General features: G+C 36.0%; 1 long non-coding RNA gene across 1 annotated transcript; it reads left to right on the top strand.

The window, feature by feature from the left end:
* The first annotated feature begins 4,359 nt into the window (after positions 1–4,359).
* LOC132609111 (uncharacterized) lies at positions 4,360–6,520 on the top strand. The gene is made up of 3 exons (XR_009570701.1): positions 4,360–4,573; positions 5,397–5,581; positions 6,166–6,520. It is a non-coding gene; the product is annotated as an uncharacterized LOC132609111 (long non-coding RNA).
* The last annotated feature ends 13,738 nt before the right edge of the window (positions 6,521–20,258 follow it).

The following is a 20,258-nucleotide window of genomic DNA, read 5'->3' as shown; positions in this document are numbered from 1 at the left end:
ATAGAATTTCGTTCTATCCTGGGAAGAATTAATCCAAACCTTTGGCGACTGTGAGGGGATTAAATTCTTTAAGGAAACACAGTTTTATGTGGGCTCGAAATAAACATACTGTTCTTTAGTTTATGTAAACAGATTACAATTTGATTAACAGGAATCACAACTTTGTGGATATTTAGTGAAACGGAAACATAAAAAGCAGCCGATACATCATGTAAACGTTTACGATTATATGCCTAACCCTTTTCTTCAGTTTGATTCATAAAATTAAGTTTGGTTTATTGACGGCTGTTCTGTTCATATAGTTACTTTCACGTATAAAATTGAGAGAATTCATCAGACACTATGTGAGATGTTATAATGATTTATTTTTAAATAACTCTCAAATCATTTTGGGCATTCCATAAAATTAACATAATTAAACTTCTTGATGGTTTAACGGGAGTTTCTTTCAAGGTAGTGTCAAAATATCATTTTGTAATCACATTGTTAAAGATAAAAAATTTCACACTAGACCCTTCTGCAGGTTCATAACGATTTCTTGCCATGAAATTCCAGGAAGATGGAAAAATAGTTAAAATAAACTATTTAAGGAAAAAAGAGGACACTTATCTTCTTTCAAGTTAAAGGATATGGACAATAATTGTTTTGTCACGAGGCAGCTCACGAAGCAATATATAGTCTCAGTAAAGAAAAGCTCAGCAAATTGATGTCTGTAGTGCTCATTCTTCTTTCTAGATTTTGAAAGTTAGTGTTATGTACGTTCACAAAAGTAATGGTAATAAAAATTTAAAAAAATAAAAAAAGTTACAAAAATAACAAAAGTAATGGTAATTTGCATTTCTCTAATTAATATTTCTCCGAAATTGTAAATTTATATACTTTTTCTATCTCAATTATTTATGTGATATACATTTATGTTATAGTTATTTCAAAAAAAGATATATTTTATATTTAAAAATATATTAACTTCAAATCTTTTATTTTATCCTTTGGATCATAAAAAATAATTTTTAACAATTTTATGTTCTGTTAAATAGAATCACGTAAATTGAGGCGAAAGCTATATGATTTTCCAACTATCCGTGCTGACAAGAATAATAGAAAATTCTTCTACATCATTTCTATTTCGCTGTGATTAAAATACAGTTCCTTTTTGCATGGCGGCCTCCACATTATTTGCTTCTCTCAACAGGAAAATTCTTCTCTCAAATGAAGCCACAAAAGGAGATTAAAAGAAGTATTTTAATACTGCGGGTGTGTTCGGTATCGGTATAGAGGAAAATGCTTTCCTCGAAAATGTGTTTTTCGGAAATAAGTGAATTTCTACTTATTTTCTCATGTTCGATTGGGTAGTAGAAAATAAATGAATTTCTTACTTATTTTCTCTCATATTCAGTTGGTCAGTAAAAAATATTTTCCGAAAAATACCTCACCCCAACCCCACCACCCCTTGCCCCACTAACCCCATCACCCCATGCTCCACCACCCTATAGCAAACCAACCCCCACACCCACCACCCACTCCAAGCACCCACCCACCCTCCAACTACTTCATCTTCACCCACCCCTACTCCACACCACCACGCACCTCACCCCACCCCACACCACCGCTCTATCCAACCCTCCCACCCCTCCACCTTTATTTAACTTTTATGAAAAAGTGGGGAATTTTTTCTTATTCACTCCACAACCACCCACTATCCCTCACCACCACCCACCCCCGCCCTCAACTACAACCCACTCCACACCAAATTTAACCACGCAAACTTTCCACTTTTATAAATTTTTTATAAAGGTAAAATTAAATGTGAAGTAAAAAATCGGGAGGGGATAAAAGAATTTTTTTTTCAAAACTTTTTTAAAAAACAATTACTCCCTCCGTCCCAGAAAGATTGTCTTCTTTTGACTTGACACAAAGTTTAAGAAATAAAGGAAGACTTTTGAAATGTGTGGTCCAAAACAAGTCTTAGATATTTGTGTGGCTGTAAATCATCTCATAAAGTTAAATTGTTTCTAAATATAGGAAGGGGATAATCTTTTTGGGACAGACTAAAAAGAAAAGGAGGACAATCTTTTTGGGACCGAGGGAATAGTAATTTTTTTGAAGGGGGTAGTGGGGTATTGGGGGGTGGGGGTGAGGGTGTCGTTGAAAACCAAAATGAAAATAAAAAGCTTTTCAAAACTTTTTCTTTAAATTTTTTTTTTGGAGGGGGTGGTGGGGTGTTGCGGGGGAGGGAGTGGGGAGCCGTAGAAAACCCCCCAAAAAAATTCAAACTTTTTTTTTTTAAAAATGGAGGTGGTGGGTGTTGGGGCGGGATGGGGTTGGTGCGTGGGGGAGGTGCATGGGGTTGTAGGAGTTGTTGGGGTTTGGTGGTTGGGGGTGGGTTGGATGGTGGTAGGGTAGTTGGTGAAATGTCAATTGTGGACTTTATCTCTATTTTGATTAGGAAAGTCATTTTTCCCATTTTTAAAAAACTTATTTTTCTAAAGAAAATATTTTTCAAAATTTTTAACCAAACGAAATGAAAAATTGAAGAATATTTTCCGAAAAATGTTTTTCTTCTTACCGAACACACCCTACGTTAATTTCTTTATGACTCACAGTGCATGACAAGGTAGCTAGCATGCATGCTGGTTAAAAAAAAAATTAAAAAAAATCTTATCGTACTATTTGGATCACATTTTGTTTTATTCATCTCAAATTAAAGTATATTCTCCAAAGCCGTAAGATCGATTAGCATCACATCCTTGATGTGTTTTAGTTTTACTACTAGAAAATCTCTAATTTTCGGCTATAAATTTTCAGTCGCAATTCCGACTACTTTTTCTACTACAGTAATCGGAAAATTACAATTGATATTTTTATATTTTTAAAAAATTTATCTGACTATAGTTGCTACTGTACTGATCATAAAATGTGGTGGAAAATTTTGCGAATCAACGTTTCCGTCTACTGTAGTCGAAAGAGGAGTCAACAAAAAAGTTTGACCAATTCAACGACTGCGATAGTCGGAATTGTAAAAATATTAACTTTAAAGTTCCGATTGCAATAATCGGACATTTCACAAAATCCTTGGCCAGATTTTTAAGTCAAAAATCAATTGAATTTGCCAGCTACTGCTGTCGGAACCTAAGTCAACAAAAAGTTTGACTAGAATAAAAAATATAAAAAAATAATTTTTCGACTATAGTAGTTGGAAATGAAAAAATAATTTTAAAAGTTCTGTTCTGAAATTAATTGCAGGTCATAGGTTTTTATTCACTTTTTCACTTTCACTTTCTCTCTCCCCGCCGCAGCTCGTTTCCTCCACACTTTGAAGCGAGAAACTCTTCGATTACCCAAGTTTTGTTTTTCAACTTGCAAGTATATAAAGTTTTGTTTCTCATTTCAAATTTTAACGACTATTTGCTAGGGGTGTACAAAGCAAACCACACAAAACCGATAATTATAATCAAATTGAGAAAAAAAACTGACTAATGGTATGGTTTGACCTGGTTTGATTTTAAAAAGAAAAACCCGAAAAATATTGGTTTGGTTTTAACTAAAAAAAATCAAACCGAATCAAATAACCCGACATTACATTTATAAAATTTCAAACATATTTTATGCATAAAATATTTATTTATAATGTAATTTATAAATGTTTCTTTAACTTTTTCATAGTTTTTTGTCTTTTAACATATTATTTCAAGCTTCGAATTAGAATTTTGAATGGTCTAATAAGTTTTATAGCCCAATGATATTAGTAACTCGAATAAAACTCAACAAAATCAAATCAATACTAATGCTAACAAAAGCAATTCATATCTAACATTGGAATGACAATAATGTTTATATCTATTCTTTAGTTTTATATTAGTTTAGAAAGTGAAAATACATAACTTAATTTTATTTTTTTCTTTACTATCTAGTCATGTAATTAATACTTATTAGCCGTACTTATTTTAGCATGACTTAGTACTTTTAGATTATGATCATTTATTTTTTGCAATTTCATTATTTTTTTATTGCATATTTTAGTACAATGTCATCTCTCATCTCACATTTTGTGTTATTTTTTTTAATAAATATCTTAATTAGATAGTCGTATCTTACTAGGACTAAAGAAATATTTGAAGTACAAGTTATATGTTTTGTACGAAGACTTTACGAAAAAAATCCCAAAAAAACCGAGAAAACTCGAGGTTGAAAAATCCAACTTTTATTGGTTTGGTTTGGTTTGGTTTATAGATTTAAAAATCCGATGCAATTGATTTGGTTTGGTCTTTAAAAATCCGAACCAATCTGGTCGATATACACGCTAGTTAAGCGTTTGAAAGCTAAATGCTTTCAAATATCACTTGTAGATACTTTGAGTCTTAAATTCATATTTGATAAATACTTTAATATATTTGAGAAAATCTCTGTACATATAAACCCTAATATTTTCCATTAATATTAGGTTTAATTTATATTTTTTATTCAATTTATATACGGCGGAGACTACCATGGCGGTGGATGGAGGCGGAGGCTTCTCTCACTATCTATCTATCCATCTATCTATCTATCTCCTCGGCGGACTTAGAGTAAGAGGGTAATTGTTTCCTAAACAAAATATGTATTTGTTTCCTGTTACAGTTTCCACTTTTCCTTGAGCTTTTTTTGGCTGTTTAACTCTAGAGCTTTTTGTGAAAATTAAAGCTAGTTGCACTGTCATTTTCTTACTATATATGGAACTTTAATATTGAATTGTGATAAGATTCTGCTATTCTGCCAATTGCTATTTGAGAAATTCGATTTAATGGTGTTGTCTCTGAAATAACCTGGAAAAGTGATTAGTGTAATCCCTCTGAAATCATACAGAGGATTTTGAGTTTATTCGGCTCAAATTTCGGATTACTGCGTCCAAAAAGGTCGGTGTTCAAAACTCTTGATTTTTGTCAATATGTGATTTTGTATATGCCTAGAAACATTGATTTTAGGGTTGTGTATTAGAAATTATATCGGCAAATTGTGGTCATTGTTTCAACATGACTGAAATTATATAAATGTGAGCATGTTTCTGTGATTCGATGCTTGTTTAAAATACTTTTTTGCATCTAGATAATCATGTCTTAAGGGAATGTAATATCTGCCAATTGATATTTCTCTAGTCATGTTTCAGTTTTCTTCTTTCTTCTCTTTAGTTCTACTGTAATTAATCTATAAAGCTTGATATGTTAGTAATATGGTACTCCTTAAAGTTAAGTGTTTCAAGTCGTTTGTGCTTGGATTTCTAGTTGGAATTTGATACCTGGATTACGTTTAATCATGACTGGACATAATTTACCTCCTCCTGCTATGTTTTCAACTGCTTAACGGGCTAGCACAATTTACTCTATTATGTAGGTTACTTATTTTGATGTCTTTATCTTTAGTACCAATAGAAGTGTTGATTGAAAGAAACATGGTATACCAAAGATCATCCTCTACGTCAATGGCTCACAAATTTCTCTGAAGCAATCCAGTTTGCAGCTTCACTACAGTCTTGTTGTGTAGCCCGGAAGAATTGCAGCTTTAGCATCTGAATGAAGGAGAAGGCTAGTATACCTTCGCTATCAAAGTAAGGATGAACTAAAGCTGTCTTTGCACTAATTCTTTGGCGTGCTTTGATTCGAACCATAGATGTTAATAGCTCGAAGCTTTTCCTAAGTTCAGGGCCAGCAGTAGGCTATACAACCTTTATCACTGACTTTCTTCTTGTTATTGTGCATTGAGATTCATTTGCAAATTGTGCAATTGAGATGGTTGTTTACGGTAATTTAAAGATAGAAAAGTTTCAAATATGATAAACTTGTGTAACAACAAAGAGTAATCCTACAACCTGGTGCCTATCTATGTATAAAATAATGCTTTCTTTTGGTTCAATTGGACACGCTCAACTCTCATGGCCTAGAAAGAAAAGGTTTCCTCAGGTACGCCGGGATGATCTTCAATAAGCATTTATCTAGTTGGAATATGAGTTATGCCGTTCACAGAAATTCTGGGTTGATATCCAAGTAGTGACATTGTCAACAAGGACGAACATTTCATTTAGATATAGCTTATACTTGAAATTTTGTTGCTAAAGAGTATTTTTTAACTAATACTGGAATCAAACAAAAAATTTAGAAGCCCTGTTTTTTATGGTTTGTTTCAATATTATAGGTGCAAGATCATATTGCAAGATTGAAAAGACAGTTGAGCTTGGTAGATGGCCAGCATCAACAATTGAAAGCTGCCTCTGATCTGTGAATGTGTATTATCATAATATCTACGACCATCCATCCAATTTTACTCTGCAAAGAGCCTTCATGAAAGTGTTCTTCCCACTTTTCTTCTCCTTTTTCCCTCGTTTTCTGGTTATCTTTGACAACATTAGAATAAAGAATTACAAATGCACCATCTAGAAGAAGAAAAGATATTAGGTTCATTTCTTAGCAGATTGATACTGAGTTTAGTCCACTGAAACTTGTGAAACCTTGATCACATTTAATTATTAGACTTGATTGTTGTGGTTGTTTTTAGCTACTTAGACTTGATTGAATGGGATTTGAATGTTTGATTTTATTTGATTGTTTAATGCTTTAGTTATTTGAATTCTATGAAGTTTGATTGGTTGGAATTGATGTTTGGTTTGGGTTCTTAGATTTTGGTTGTTGTTTTTGTTATTTGGCAAGTGGTGTAGATAATAAAACATCAAATTTTGTCAAAAAAAAAATGCAGTTTTCCGACTACTGTAGTCGGAAAATCAATAAAATAATTTTTTAATTATGAAAATATTCCCTCTACAAGAGTCGGAAATATTTATAATAATAAATAAATATTTTATTAAAGTTCCGACTACGGTAGTAGAAAATTTGACTGTATGCTAGTCATTTGGTGATTTAAATTATCCGACTACTGTGGTTGGAAAGATCTGAAAAGTACCGACTACGGCAGTCGAAATTTATTTTCGGACGTGCGTTTTCCCGACTACTTGAAAATGGTCAGAAAGTAGTCGGAAAACTCCATTTTCCAACTGTTTTGGTAGTCGAAAAAATGTGATTTTCTGGCAGTGTTTATCATCAAATCTTCCATTTCTATATCAATGCTGAAAAATATATGATTTAGGACGTAGGTGATAATGAAGGAACTTGAAACATAATGAAAGAAATTTCAAATGAAAACATCGGCGTGTACGTAAAACTTGCAAATGTTAAAATGTTTGGCTCATCATCCATGAAATAAAGGTGTAAGACACCAACTTATTAACTCTCATGATGATTATATCCTATATATATAAGTGAATATTGTTGAAGATAATGATCGGATTAATAATCCTGATAAGGATTCAATCACCTAGTTTGAGTACACCAAGATTGAGACTCTTGTAAAGTTATTCTAAAAGAATTTTACTCTAAGTTGTATAGCTACATTATAGGATCATTATCTTGTATAAATAGATAGGCTTATGTCAGGGGCGGAGCTACAGGGGTGGCAATCGAACCCCCTTCGTCGGAAAATTGCATTATATATATATATATGGTGAATTTTTTTATTCATGTACAAATATTATTTTTGCATCCCCTTAACAAATGGAGATTTCGGATCAGTGGATGAGGTGCTTGTGATTGAGCCCGCGGTCGCGGGTTCGATTCTCGGCAATGACACCTATTTTAACATTTTTCATCCAGTCCCTTTAAAAAAAAAAAAAAAAAAAAAAACTTAGTGGTATAACAGTAAAGCAAAGTGGTATACTTAGTGGAGGGATATTATTAATATTAAATAGCAAGTCCAACAAATAACAGTAAAGCAAAGACCCTTCTAAATGATGTGGTCCAAATATAATCAACAAAAGCAAAAAGCAGCCGACCAAACATCACACCACTCCAACATTTAGGAAAGTTGTCGATCAGTCAACTTCGCCGGAGCAAAGCCATCGCACTTCCGCCTTCACTTCTTTGTCAACTCAATTGTGCTGCTGCCTTCGCCCATGGCTTCCAATTCCAAGGTTTTTCTTCTTCTTTTTTTCTCTTTTTTTTTTTTACCATACTCAAAATCACAACAAACCCATTATTGTTTCTTGTTAGTTGTTAATCAACCCATTTTGTGAAATGGGTAGCTGACCCATTTTTCCATCCATGAACCCCAAGCCTTGATTGTTTTAATTCTTAAATGTTGTTTGTTTGCAAAATTGGCCTTCTAGATATTTATTTTTAGCTAATAAAAGAATCAAAGTGTAGATTTTTATTTAGTAATCAATTCCCTTTTATGTGTGCTGGATTGTGGATTTGTGGTTAAGTTGTTTTCTTGCTTATTGAGACATTTGGTAGAGTTTTTTATAATATAGGATTATCTGTAGGCATTTGAAATGGGATATGCTTGCTTAAGGTTACTGCTTATTTTTTAATTTTCTTGAACCCCCTTATCAAATTTTCTGGCTCCGCCCCTGGCTTGTGTAATCCTTGAATATCATCAATATACTATCTTTCTTGACATTGCTTTTGCTCTATATTTTCTTATGGTATCAGAGCTTCTTTGAAGCTATTTTCGATGCAAAAATCCAGTGTTACTGCACAATAACAGTTCTGTTCATATTGCCTCCAACATCTTTTCAACAACCTCTCATCATCACCTCATTGCTTCATGTCTTGTGAAGTTGAAGCCTTCTAACTACCTAATATGGAGAACACAAATATTGTAGCTTTTTCAAGTGATGAGATTGACCTATCTCATTGAGGGTAAGCCGGGGTAAGCCAGAAGTTATCAATGTTGAGGGATCTAGTGAAAGCAGTGAGAAAAACAGTGGCAAAAGCAATGATAGAAGCATTGACAAAAAGAGTGATATTTGCTGATAAATGGGTAGAAAAAGATGTGTTGTTAAGGATTGGATATCTGGGGCAATGACATCAAAAGAAAGTATACATCTTATTGTGGGATGCATAACTGCCAAACAAATGTGGGAATGCCTGGAAAAACCTATCTTCAGGCAACAAAAGACAAGGAATTCCAGTTGAAGCAACAACTTTAAACCATCTAGCTTGGAAACAGAACCATTGATGACTATTTGAAGAAGTTCAGTAGCATCTGTGATAGCTTGTTGCCATACACAAACATGTGGATGATGATAGCAAGGTAATGAACTTTGCTACAGGATTATGTCACACCCCAAATCTAGAGAGGCGCAACCGGCATCGGCCCAAGCGAACCACTGTGTATCTATGACTCTGGAGGGGTAACCCTCAACTTAGGCTGACAAGGCTTACCCGCAAACATACAATACCAACAAGGCCGACAGGGCCACATTCTGTAATATATATAAAGACTGGCTATTATATTTGAAAGAGCACACACACCCAAAACATATATACATAACTGGGCAAGCCGACAAGGCTGCCATGAACGTACACAGGGCCGACAAGGCCACAGACTGACATACTATATACAGGACTCTTCCACAAGCCTCTAAAGAAAGCATAACTGTATCATGGTCGGCACAGGGCCCGACCTACCCATCATGTCTGTATAACCAAAAGAAAGACTCCAAAACTAGACCTGGCAACTCAGAATGAGTGGAGCTCACCAATCAGCTGATATCTGGTCTCGCCTACTGGGGAGGTCTATCTATCTATCTATCTATCTATCTATCTGTCAGCACCTGCAGGCATGAATGCAGCGCCCCAGCAAAAGGGACGTCAGTACGAAATAATGTACTGAGTATGCAAGGCAATAGAGTAACTGAAACTGAAACTGAAAAGTATAACATTCTGGAGGTCAAAGAATGCCCTGAAATACTCACTTGATCTGTCTCATTTCAATGCAATAATATAACAATAACATAAATCTCACTGACCCATCGGCTAGGCAATAACATCTCACTGACCCGTCAACTAGGCAATAACATCTCATTGACCAAGCAGCCTGGCAATACTGTCTCACTGACCGAGCGGTCATGCAATGGCTCAATAAAATATATCATCTTGTATATGGTAAAAGTGTAAAGCTACGACATGTCTCTCTATCTCTTTCTAGTACCAAGGATATAAGAAGAGGATGGGAATCCCTCAGAAGTATAAGACAACATTCAGGAAACTATATGTCACTAGATAAGCTCTACTCGACAAGTCTCTAGTCATGAGGTCTGTTATGCTCTTACTATTTATGGAATCATGCCAAGAAAAGAAGGAACAACCTTTACATACCTTTCGTCCATCCTCCGACCATGACAATTAAACCGATTATCTGTAACGGTTCGCATTTCGTAGGCGCATTTTGTTGGTGCTCTTTCTTACTTTGTTTTAAAAGAGTCGCCATCTAATTTTTAAGAAATTAGAAAAACCAACTTCGAAGGATTTGAATATTTGCATGAACTGTTTATTTAATGTTTATTCCCGCAAAAAAAAAAAAAAAAAAAAAAACTTATCATTTATATATTCTTTTTTTTTTTCTTTGGAAAAGATTTGAATATATCCCTTTTATATATAAAGTATTTAAGTTCAGATTTATAACATCCGGATAAGAATAAACTCCTTTTGAGGAAAATGTATTTTCATTTATAAAATGCCTTAATTTTGATAAGTATATGTCCATTTCTCTTTTGTTCATGCTTAGTCCTCATACTTAGTTTCAGGTCAAGCCATACATCACATTAGGACACCTCATTCTAAAACTCAATACGAACATTTTACTATTCACAAATTACTTGGTTTTAAAAATGGACTTGTTTTTATTATCCGGACTCCATGGATGAATGTATAAAACTTTGTTTTAACATTGGTCTTTTAAGAACAATACGATTTATAAAATAAGGATCTCTATTTTTCCGGGCTCAACCCAGATTCTGCCTTTTTCAAAAACCAGTTGGGCCTAGCCCGTTTTTGTCTCAATAATTTTTTTTTTCTGAAAGAAGTATCAGTGGGATTTTGGCCCAAAAAAACTTTTAAATTCTCTTGTTATTTGGGACTTGGCCCAAAACGTTTTATTTATTTATTTGGATTCAGAAAAAAGGACTAGTTTTGCTTTCATAAAAGAAAATATCCTTTGATTTTGGCCTTTTTCAAAATATTGTAGTGTTATCAAAATTCTCCTTTTCTTATCCTTTTAACTTGTGTCAAGAAAGTTTAATTAGCTTGTCATTTGAGAAAACTACTACACTAAGTTCGAGTTTTGAAAATCGTTTTTAGGGACCTAAAGTCGAACTAAACGGCGTAGGCATAAAGATTCCACTATAATAGAGTTTTAAAAATTCTTACAAGTATGAATACAACAACTTTACAAAATAACAGGAAAACATAAATAATTAATTAAAAAAGGAAAGGGAAGGCTAGGGGCGTACCAAGCTCCTAGTTAGCCATTTTCACCCATGGCTGGGCCTTCTATGCGTTTAATACATATGTTAGCTTCCCCTTTTTCTTCTCAGACTCAATGATGCGAAAGAATTGCCTGTTTGGCCTTGGCCTAACAGGTTGGCTTGACTCGGCCCAAGTGGCCCATGCAGTGGAGGGAGAAAAGAGAAAAGGGACCCAGTTCGTTTTTAGGGACCTAAAGTCGAACTAAACGGCGTAGGCATAAAGATTCCACTATAATAGAGTTTTACAAATTCTTACAAGTATGAATACAACAACTTTACAAAATAACAGGAAAACATAAATAATTAATTAAAAAAGGAAAGGGAAGGCTAGGGGCGTACCAAGCTCCTAGTTAGCCATTTTCACCCATGGCTGGGCCTTCTATGCGTTTAATACATATGTTAGCTTCCCCTTTTTCTTCTCAGACTCAATGATGCGAAAGAATTGCCTGTTTGGCCTTGGCCTAACAGGTTGGCTTGACTCGGCCCAAGTGACCCATGCAGTGGAGGGAGAAAAGAGAAAAGGGACCCAGTTAGTTTTAATCTACTGAACTTATCATATATATATATATATATATATATATATATATATATATATATATATATATATAAAACATGTCTACCACATATATGCACATAGATATACTACTTCAAGTCATTGGGCCTTGGCAGCCCAAGCCTGGACAACAAAGAGAGTAATCGAGTTCCTTTCTTTCTGTATGGGCTAACTTTACTGAATCCAGATTGGGCTAGACCCATTTAACCCCTTACAATAAAGCTAAGTCAAAGTTAAGTCCTAATGAGATCCTTCCAATTTCTTTACCCACTTAATATGCATGCCCTATATGTTACTACCTGTTTTATCCCTATACACAATATACCCAAGAGATACACATCATGATGTGTATATCAGATGTATATCAACTGTATACCTTCTTCTTTATTAATGACCTGGGGTATATTCTATGTATAATAAGCCTCAGAACAGGTTCTAAGTCCCATACTTACATTTAGCAAATTAAAGGTATCATCTTCAAACCAAACTAAGCTCAAACCCAGCCCAACTAAACTAGATATAGGACAGGCTATTCACATAGGTTCAACATCAAATATCGGCCTTTGGAAACTCTTATGACTAATATAGGGATGAGTAAATGAATTAGCTTAACTACTTATATTCTTAACCAGATAGGGAAGATGTGTTCACAACAGGGAGGGGACAAGGAGAGGAATTGGTCTCATCAATCAAGCAAGGTCAAACAACAAGTATAGGACCTCTGGTGTAAACAAACAGGTATGGCATAGACTGAACAAGAGGCAAGCAAGCTCAAGTATTCAGGGATGGCACCAAAACAATCCTTAATACATAGTCAAGCTTCTTAGAAAATGAAGGAAAATACATTCACAGATATAGGGGATTTATGTTATACTATAACAGAAGGGAACCCAACACACATGGACTTCCAATTTGATATATTGACTACTTTGCGAGGAGAATAAGGAGGGCACATTCATGCAAGGGACCATATTCAAAGAAAGCACAAGGGGAAGTCATGGGGAGGGGTGTGCCATGTCAGTCAACAACATAATGCAAAACATGAAGTCTATGACTTGAATAGAGAGGTACAACATCATACAACACAAAATTTAAATTAAACTTTAGGTGCTCAGAGACAGGAAGCTACAGTTTGGGATCCATAATTTGAACAGGTAAATACAACACAAGTAGAAACAAAAGGCAGGCACAAAATGGCACATGGATGATCTTTAAGGCACAGTCAAGTCTGAGTGAATGAAAGAGAATGCATAGACAAATATTCAGAGCTCATACATGCTATAGTTCTGATGAAGTGTGAGGAAAAGCAAAAACAACCACATTCTTAAATTTCAGTAGGATCTTAAAGAAAAATGGATAACACAAGGAATTGAAAAGGATTTTTATGGTCTTTAGCCATCTAGCCTTCATTCCCAAATAAACTCAGCATTGAGGTTCCAATTTTAGTTAAACTCTCCTCCGTTTGCACAGAATCCCCTCAATTACACATTCACAGTTTCACCATTTGCTTTTAGCTAAAGGGAAACAACTTAAATAAGAGATTTGACCTTAGTCCTTACTCCCCTGTGTCAAATGATGGAATTTATGAGATCACAATGCACTTATGTAGCAAACATATACCCCATAGGCTCATAGAAGTTCACGGTGCCTCTTATTTGGAGGACAAATGTTATTAACCAAGTGGTATTTGGTTCCCCTTGATCCTCCCCTAAGGCACATTTTAAAAGGCTCCTCCACATGCCATGTGATCTTTAGTATGCTTCACAAATCCACATGGTTACACAAGATTCTTATCATTTAATTATTCCCAACTTAATTCTTATCAAAAACATTAATGCAGATGGACCCTTCAGTTATCTTACTATTAGCCTACAATCCCTGAACCATTTCAAAACTTTCTTCACTCAAGAAACTTAGATGATCCTGCATACTATTCTTCCAGACTAGTTAAGCTAAGGGTGTGTGTTCAGTTTCATTTTTGTATTTCATCATAACCAAAATAAATGTCAAATATCATTTCTCAAAAAAAAAAAAAAAAGCAAATTCTGGACATACTTGACTATCCAGGTCAGGAAAGATGCACAAGAACAGGACCCTTATGGACACACATACCTCAAACTCAAGATCCAGATACCTTCCTCTTGAAGTTCACCCATTCTTTCATGGTAACTATACATTACCTCTCTACTCATGGATACTCAGCAAATGAAATACCATTTTTAGATTATCCTTAGTCAGCTTAAGATGAGAATCAGTCTATCTTTTTACTTTAAACTCACATGGTTCAAACTGGTACTCTTTACCTGTTTCAACCTTATCATATAGCAGTTAGATTGCATCAAGGCCATCCTTGTGCCATTTCACGAAAATCTATCAGACTTAGGTACACTCAGGCAGATTTACACACATTTAGAAGCAATCAGACCTCACTCAATCGCATTCAAGCACCTTGATCGCATCTTAAGGCTTGTATAACCATGTTTAGACATTATTAAATCCTGTTTGGACCAACTATAACTCTTTACTTAATCTAGCTATGACCTATACAATCAGCATGATAAAAGAGCAAGCATGTTTAGATCAAAAGTAGGTTATAAATTCTCAAATCAGTGTACTTGAACCAATAAACCAACAAATCTTCTAGGTCAACTCAAATAAGTTACCACAGTTTCATCTAATTTAAGCTAATAAAGTCTTGTAATCCAAGCAGCAGTGATTAAAGGGTTCAAACAAGATTAAACAGTACCACTAGAGGTCACTCAAGTCACTTATGTTGAGTCTCACAGTTAAGCATCACTCACATTAGGTAATTAAGCCATGATTCAAGCAAACATTTAAAAGAGACAGCTAAATTTAAGATACCCTTATTAGCAGGTTACACAACCCAAGTTAGTACTCAAACAATCATGTGGCATTCCATTGGTCATCTACATAACTAAAACAAGTCTCCTATTTAAGTGTACTGTCCAGAATAAATCATATCAATCTTCCATAAAATAGAAACAAATGCCAGGACAATAATCATGCTTAAGCAACTAATATTTTAAACTAAACAAACTATTAACTGGGCACACTACATCACCGTTAAGAAAGATATAAACTAAAAGAGCAAAAACATGATAAAATGTTACCTTTTTGTGTGCAACCGTGTCAAAAATTGAATTTGGAGCCTTTGATGCTTCCAATCCCAAACTCAGCAGCACAGATAGAGTAAATAAAATTTAGAAACTGAGAGACTAAACTCTCAAAAGAAAGTTTAAGAATTCTAGCTTTTTTAGGCTGTCCAAAAACTTGTTCAATTGGTGAGGCATGGGGTTCTATAAAATAGAACCCCAAAGTCCATTCCCAAACTTGAAATTTCGATGTGGTACCAAGTAGATTTTCAGATGCAAACACTCAATATATGAATTAACGACTGAGATTCAAAGTAAAACAAGATATACACGGTCGGATCTGGCACCTATCTAGGTCGATCCGAGGAATTTCCTAATTAGCCAAAGAAAATGCAGTTTGTACAACATCAAAAATCCAGAAAATCGCATGCTTGATTTCAGAAATTAAAAGAAAAGTAAAAGTAACGAAGATTAGTACCTTGTTTGGGACAAAACAAAGGATTTGAGGTTGAAACTTTGAGGGTTTCACGCAAATGAACCCGCAAAAGCCTGTTGTGACTCTGTGTACTCTTAACTTTTCCATATTAGGAAGAGAGAGGGTGTTATGTCCCGTGTTTCGTATAAGTGAAAGTCGAGAAATAAATAAGGCTTGTGTGTTATGAGAAATATTTTGATTCAAGTTGATGTGACTATGTTGGTTACGAAATCATTAATGTTAAGACATCGGGGAAGGCCGAGGGTAAATTTGAAATTTCGGAAATTAGTTTCGGGAATTGCAAACCGAGACTTTAATGCATTTGGGCCAAGAAAATTGAACAACAAATTTAGGCCCAAGTCTTTGGGGGTGGCCGGCCACTTGGTTGGCCCAAGCCCATTTTTTTAATGTCATGTGCTATGCACATGACTCTCTAAAGTGGATAAATATCAAGAAGTCTTTGAATTATCTAGTAAACCAAAGCAAAAAAAAAAAAAAAAAAAAGAGGCAATAGAACTAGGCTCTCGGCCGAGAACCCCCCCATTGGAAAAAAAAAATTATCTTGGCTTTGTTGCTCATCTAAACACCTAGTTTCTTTTGGAATGATTGATGAGTTCGAGGTGCTCTTCGTTGTGGTACAACTAGTTTGACGAAAGGGCGATGTTTGCGGCAAATCGGAATCTTAAGAACAAGGTAAGATTTCTATGTTTTCATGTTATGAAATGGATATATATGTGTTAGTAGTTGGATTAGCATGAAGATTATGGAGGTGTGGTGGGTGTGTGCATGGCGTGTAGGTGTGTGAGGGGTGTATTAGGCCGTGAGCCATATGGGGTGGAAAGAAATGTGAATTGATTTCGTTTAAGTTTGTTAGTTGTGTTGTTGTGATCTTTATGTCGTAAATGATTGATTAAAGAATTGAGTTGGCGTTAGAAAACGATTTCGGATATTATCGGGAAGTGTATACCTTCGGTATCATGGTGTATATCATTGTATATTTATGATACTAAAGACTTTAAATGTGAACTTATAATGATGTTAATGAATTCGGAATGAAACGACGCAAGTTAGAACGTTCGTTGTAAGTTTTGAAGTTTTGAAAGAAATATGGAAGGTAATGAATTTTGAGGAACTTTGTATATGGTTTGGAACTTGTTTGTAATGCGATTGAATAATCTTGAATGAATACAATAATATGGACGTAGATTTGGAATTTTGAAGTTTGAATGGAAGATTGTCAACTTGTGTAATAAGGTAAAATTTTGAAGCTAGTGCGGTTTGATTGTGGTTTGTATTGTGTAATGATGTTTGGGGTTGTTGTTGTTATTGTATTTTGAGCCGAGCTAAGTCTCGGGGGTGTTAGATTTATAGGGGAAATGCTGCCGAAATTTCGGTAGCCAAGTATAGCCCAAAGATGAAAATGTTAACTTTCATGAATAGTAACTGGTAAAAGTGACCATTTGCAGTTTTCGGACGAAACGGGAATTGCGATTTGACGAGCGTAAGGCGCCAACCAGGTATGTAAAGCCTACCTATCCTTCTTTTGGCATGTCCTAGTCATACTAGGTTAAGATCGGAATCTCGGGGGTAACTCTGCTCTTGGAAATTTAGGTTCAAGTTTGGGTACTATTCATCCAGCGCAATTGAACCCTTTTGTGGCATTTGGTCAAAGGAATGTTCGAATCGTCATAACTTTTGCTGTTGTGTCCGAAACTCTCCGAACCTTTCGTAGATGGCTCTAGGGAGCCTAAGGTCTGTGATTTGTGTTCGCCGCCTCAATTCGACCCGAGGTGGGCCCGCAAGCCCTGAGGCTTCCCTTATTCGGTTTGTTTGGTTCGCTTGTGTCCGCTATGATCAGCGATCGTTTGTTTATGACTCAATGGTGCGTTTGAAACTTCCTATGCCGTTAGTGAACGTTTTGCACTTCGAGTAATGTGAAATTTTCGGAAAATGACCTATGAGCGGCTTTCTAAAAATCTGGCAGTCTGGAACTTCGTAACTTTTATACACAAATTTTGATCAATCTGATTCCTACTCCGAGCCCTCTGGCGTCGGTATGTGCTCATCTGTAACTATATGTTGAGTCCGTTAATTTACTTTTGATATGCATATGGTTTCTGCACTACTCCGTTCGTGCTATTTGCTATCCTTTCGTTCGTCGGTACCCGGGCCGACTTTGTGATCGTGCGCGCTATAACATATTCGGGAGTTATGATGTGTTACGGTTTCCGAGGCCTCGCCATAGGGCCGGTTACCGTTTATGGAGTTATGATGTGATATGACATTTGATATGTTCTGATGATGTGATGTGTGTGTGATATGATGTGTCTGGAGACTGTACGGAGATTTGAAAACTTCTGGAGTTATGATGTGTTGTGGCACCAGCGTCGGGGGTGACCACGTTCCTAAACCCTATACACGATTTGATTTGCATTTGTACGTTTGCCTTCCGCACAGGTTTGCTTTGTTACGTTGACGTTCGTGTTTGTTTCTTCTGACTCCAGTTGTGTTTGTGATTTCTGTACCTTCTGCTTTACATACTCAGTACTTCTCCCGTACTGACCCCCGTTTCTTCGGGGGCTGTGTTTCATGCCCGCAGGTACAGAAGCTCGTTTGGGTGGTCCTCCAGTTTAGACTACTCATTCTGCTGTGTTGGAGAGCTCCCCTTGATCCGGAGCCTACTTTTGGTACATACCTTCTGTTGTATGTGTGTGTTCGGTACATTTGTGGATGTGTGGGTACGGCGGGGCCCTGTCCCGTCATATGTTCCTATGTTCTGTTTTGTTTAGAGGCCTGTAGTCAGATTTGTGGGTCGTGGGTCCGGTGTGTTTGTATGTGAGTCTGTTTTGCGTTCTTAAGCGGCCCGTACGCTACTATGGCCAAGTCGGCCTCTGAGTTTGTATATGTGTGTGTGCATTTGGGCGACGTATATTCCGCCACCTTTCTGATTTTGATTTGACTAATCTGAACGGGCGACCGCTTAAGATAAGTGTTCGATAAATGTTTGCGTCTGGCGTCTGTTGTTCATTTTCAGTTCGAATAACGCATGTTGAGTTTGAATGAGTCTGAATACGATAATCTGGTTGTGAGTCTGGTTGGGGTGCCTAAGTAGGGCACCAGTCGCGGCCCACGGGGTTGGGTCGTGACAGAGGGGAGAGCAAACAGAGGCGGCTACTAGGGTTTTATGTGGGGAAAGGGAAAAGGGATGAGAGAGGAAAGATAAGGAGGCGTTTGGTATGAAGAAATGTGAGGAGTAGGGGTTTTGCTCCTCTTAAACTCGACTTGGGCCGGGTCTGGTCCGTTAAGCGGTCTGGGCCTTGTCTTTGATTTAAAAAGAAAGAGGGGTGCCCCTATGTACGTATATCATACATGTATATTCGCGTATATTAGATGTATATACGTGCATAAGGGGTAAAATGGGTAGGCTAAATAAAAATGGAAATGCTAACGATTATTTATCATATTATAGTAACTAGGATATGATTAGCATTTTTAATTAATTTAAAAGACGACCAATGGGGCAATTCTGCGAAATGCCCTTCTTTTGGGGTGGTCTTTAAATTTTGCCCCTCATATTTGATATCTTTAAATTTTGCCCTTCGGCTAAACCCCATGGGTTCCAGGTTCGAACCCCCACACAGTCAAATTTGTTTTTAAAAAATCGCAAGGCAGAGTTTAAATTTCGCTATGCCCCCATCGGCATACATTTGTGAATGAATTACCAAAGTTATGCCGGACCCGACATACTTGGCATAAGTATGTCGGGTCCGGCATAACTTTGGTAATTCCTTCACAAGTTTATGCCGGGTCCGGCATAAAAGTTTGTCCATTAAAAGTATGCCCCCACCGGCATAAACTTGTTAAGGAATTACCAAACTTATGCCGGAACTGGCATACTTATGCCTTATGGGCAGACTTGGCATAAGTATGCCGGGTCCGGCATAACTTTAGTAATTCCTTCACAAGTTTATGCAGGTGGGGGCATACTTTTAATGGGCAAACTTTTATAATATGCCACATAAGGCGGAATTTTTCCTTAAGGCATAACTAAAAGTTTGCCTTATAAGGCAAAGTCTATACCTTAAGAAAAAGTTTTGTCTTATGGGGCATACTTTTGGTTATGCCTTAATTAAAAGTCTGCCCCATAAGGCATAGTTCCTTAAGGAAACGTTTTGCCCCATAAGGCATAACTAAACTATGCTTTAAGGAAAAGTTATGCCCCCTCCGGCATAACTTTAGTTTTTCCTTAAGGACTTTATGCCGAATCCGGCATACACTCCCCCAGCGCTGCCTTGCGAAATTATTTTTTCATTTTATGCTTGAGCGGGGGTTCGAACCTAGAACCTCAGGTATCCAAGCGAAGGGAAAAATTTAAAGACCACAAATATGAGGGGCAAAATTTAAAGACCACCCCCAAAGAAGGGCAATCCGTGCAAAAAAAATCCGACCAATGATGTAACTAGACCGAATTTGCAAATACAGCCTTAATTGATTAAAATACACTTTGATTGTTTTCAATTATGGCCCTATTTGGCATAATTAACTCATCAAAGTTAAATTACGGTAATGGCCTTAATTAATTTGAATCAATGGATTTGGTCATCTTAATTAAAACCACTAGACGACTAGTTTTGCAAAACTGACCCTTATTACCTTAAACATGAATTGACTAATTTCATTGTGGCCATAATGTAAATAATTAAAGGATTAAAAATCAATTTTGCTATAATTCTCCTCTAATTTAAACATTATAGACAATTATGATTAATTCTAACAAATTATGCAGTT

This window comes from Lycium barbarum, chromosome 9, assembly GCF_019175385.1.
Source record: "Lycium barbarum isolate Lr01 chromosome 9, ASM1917538v2, whole genome shotgun sequence".
NCBI classification, from domain to species: Eukaryota; Viridiplantae; Streptophyta; class Magnoliopsida; order Solanales; family Solanaceae; genus Lycium; species Lycium barbarum.
This window is presented reverse-complemented; position numbering and strand designations above follow the sequence as displayed.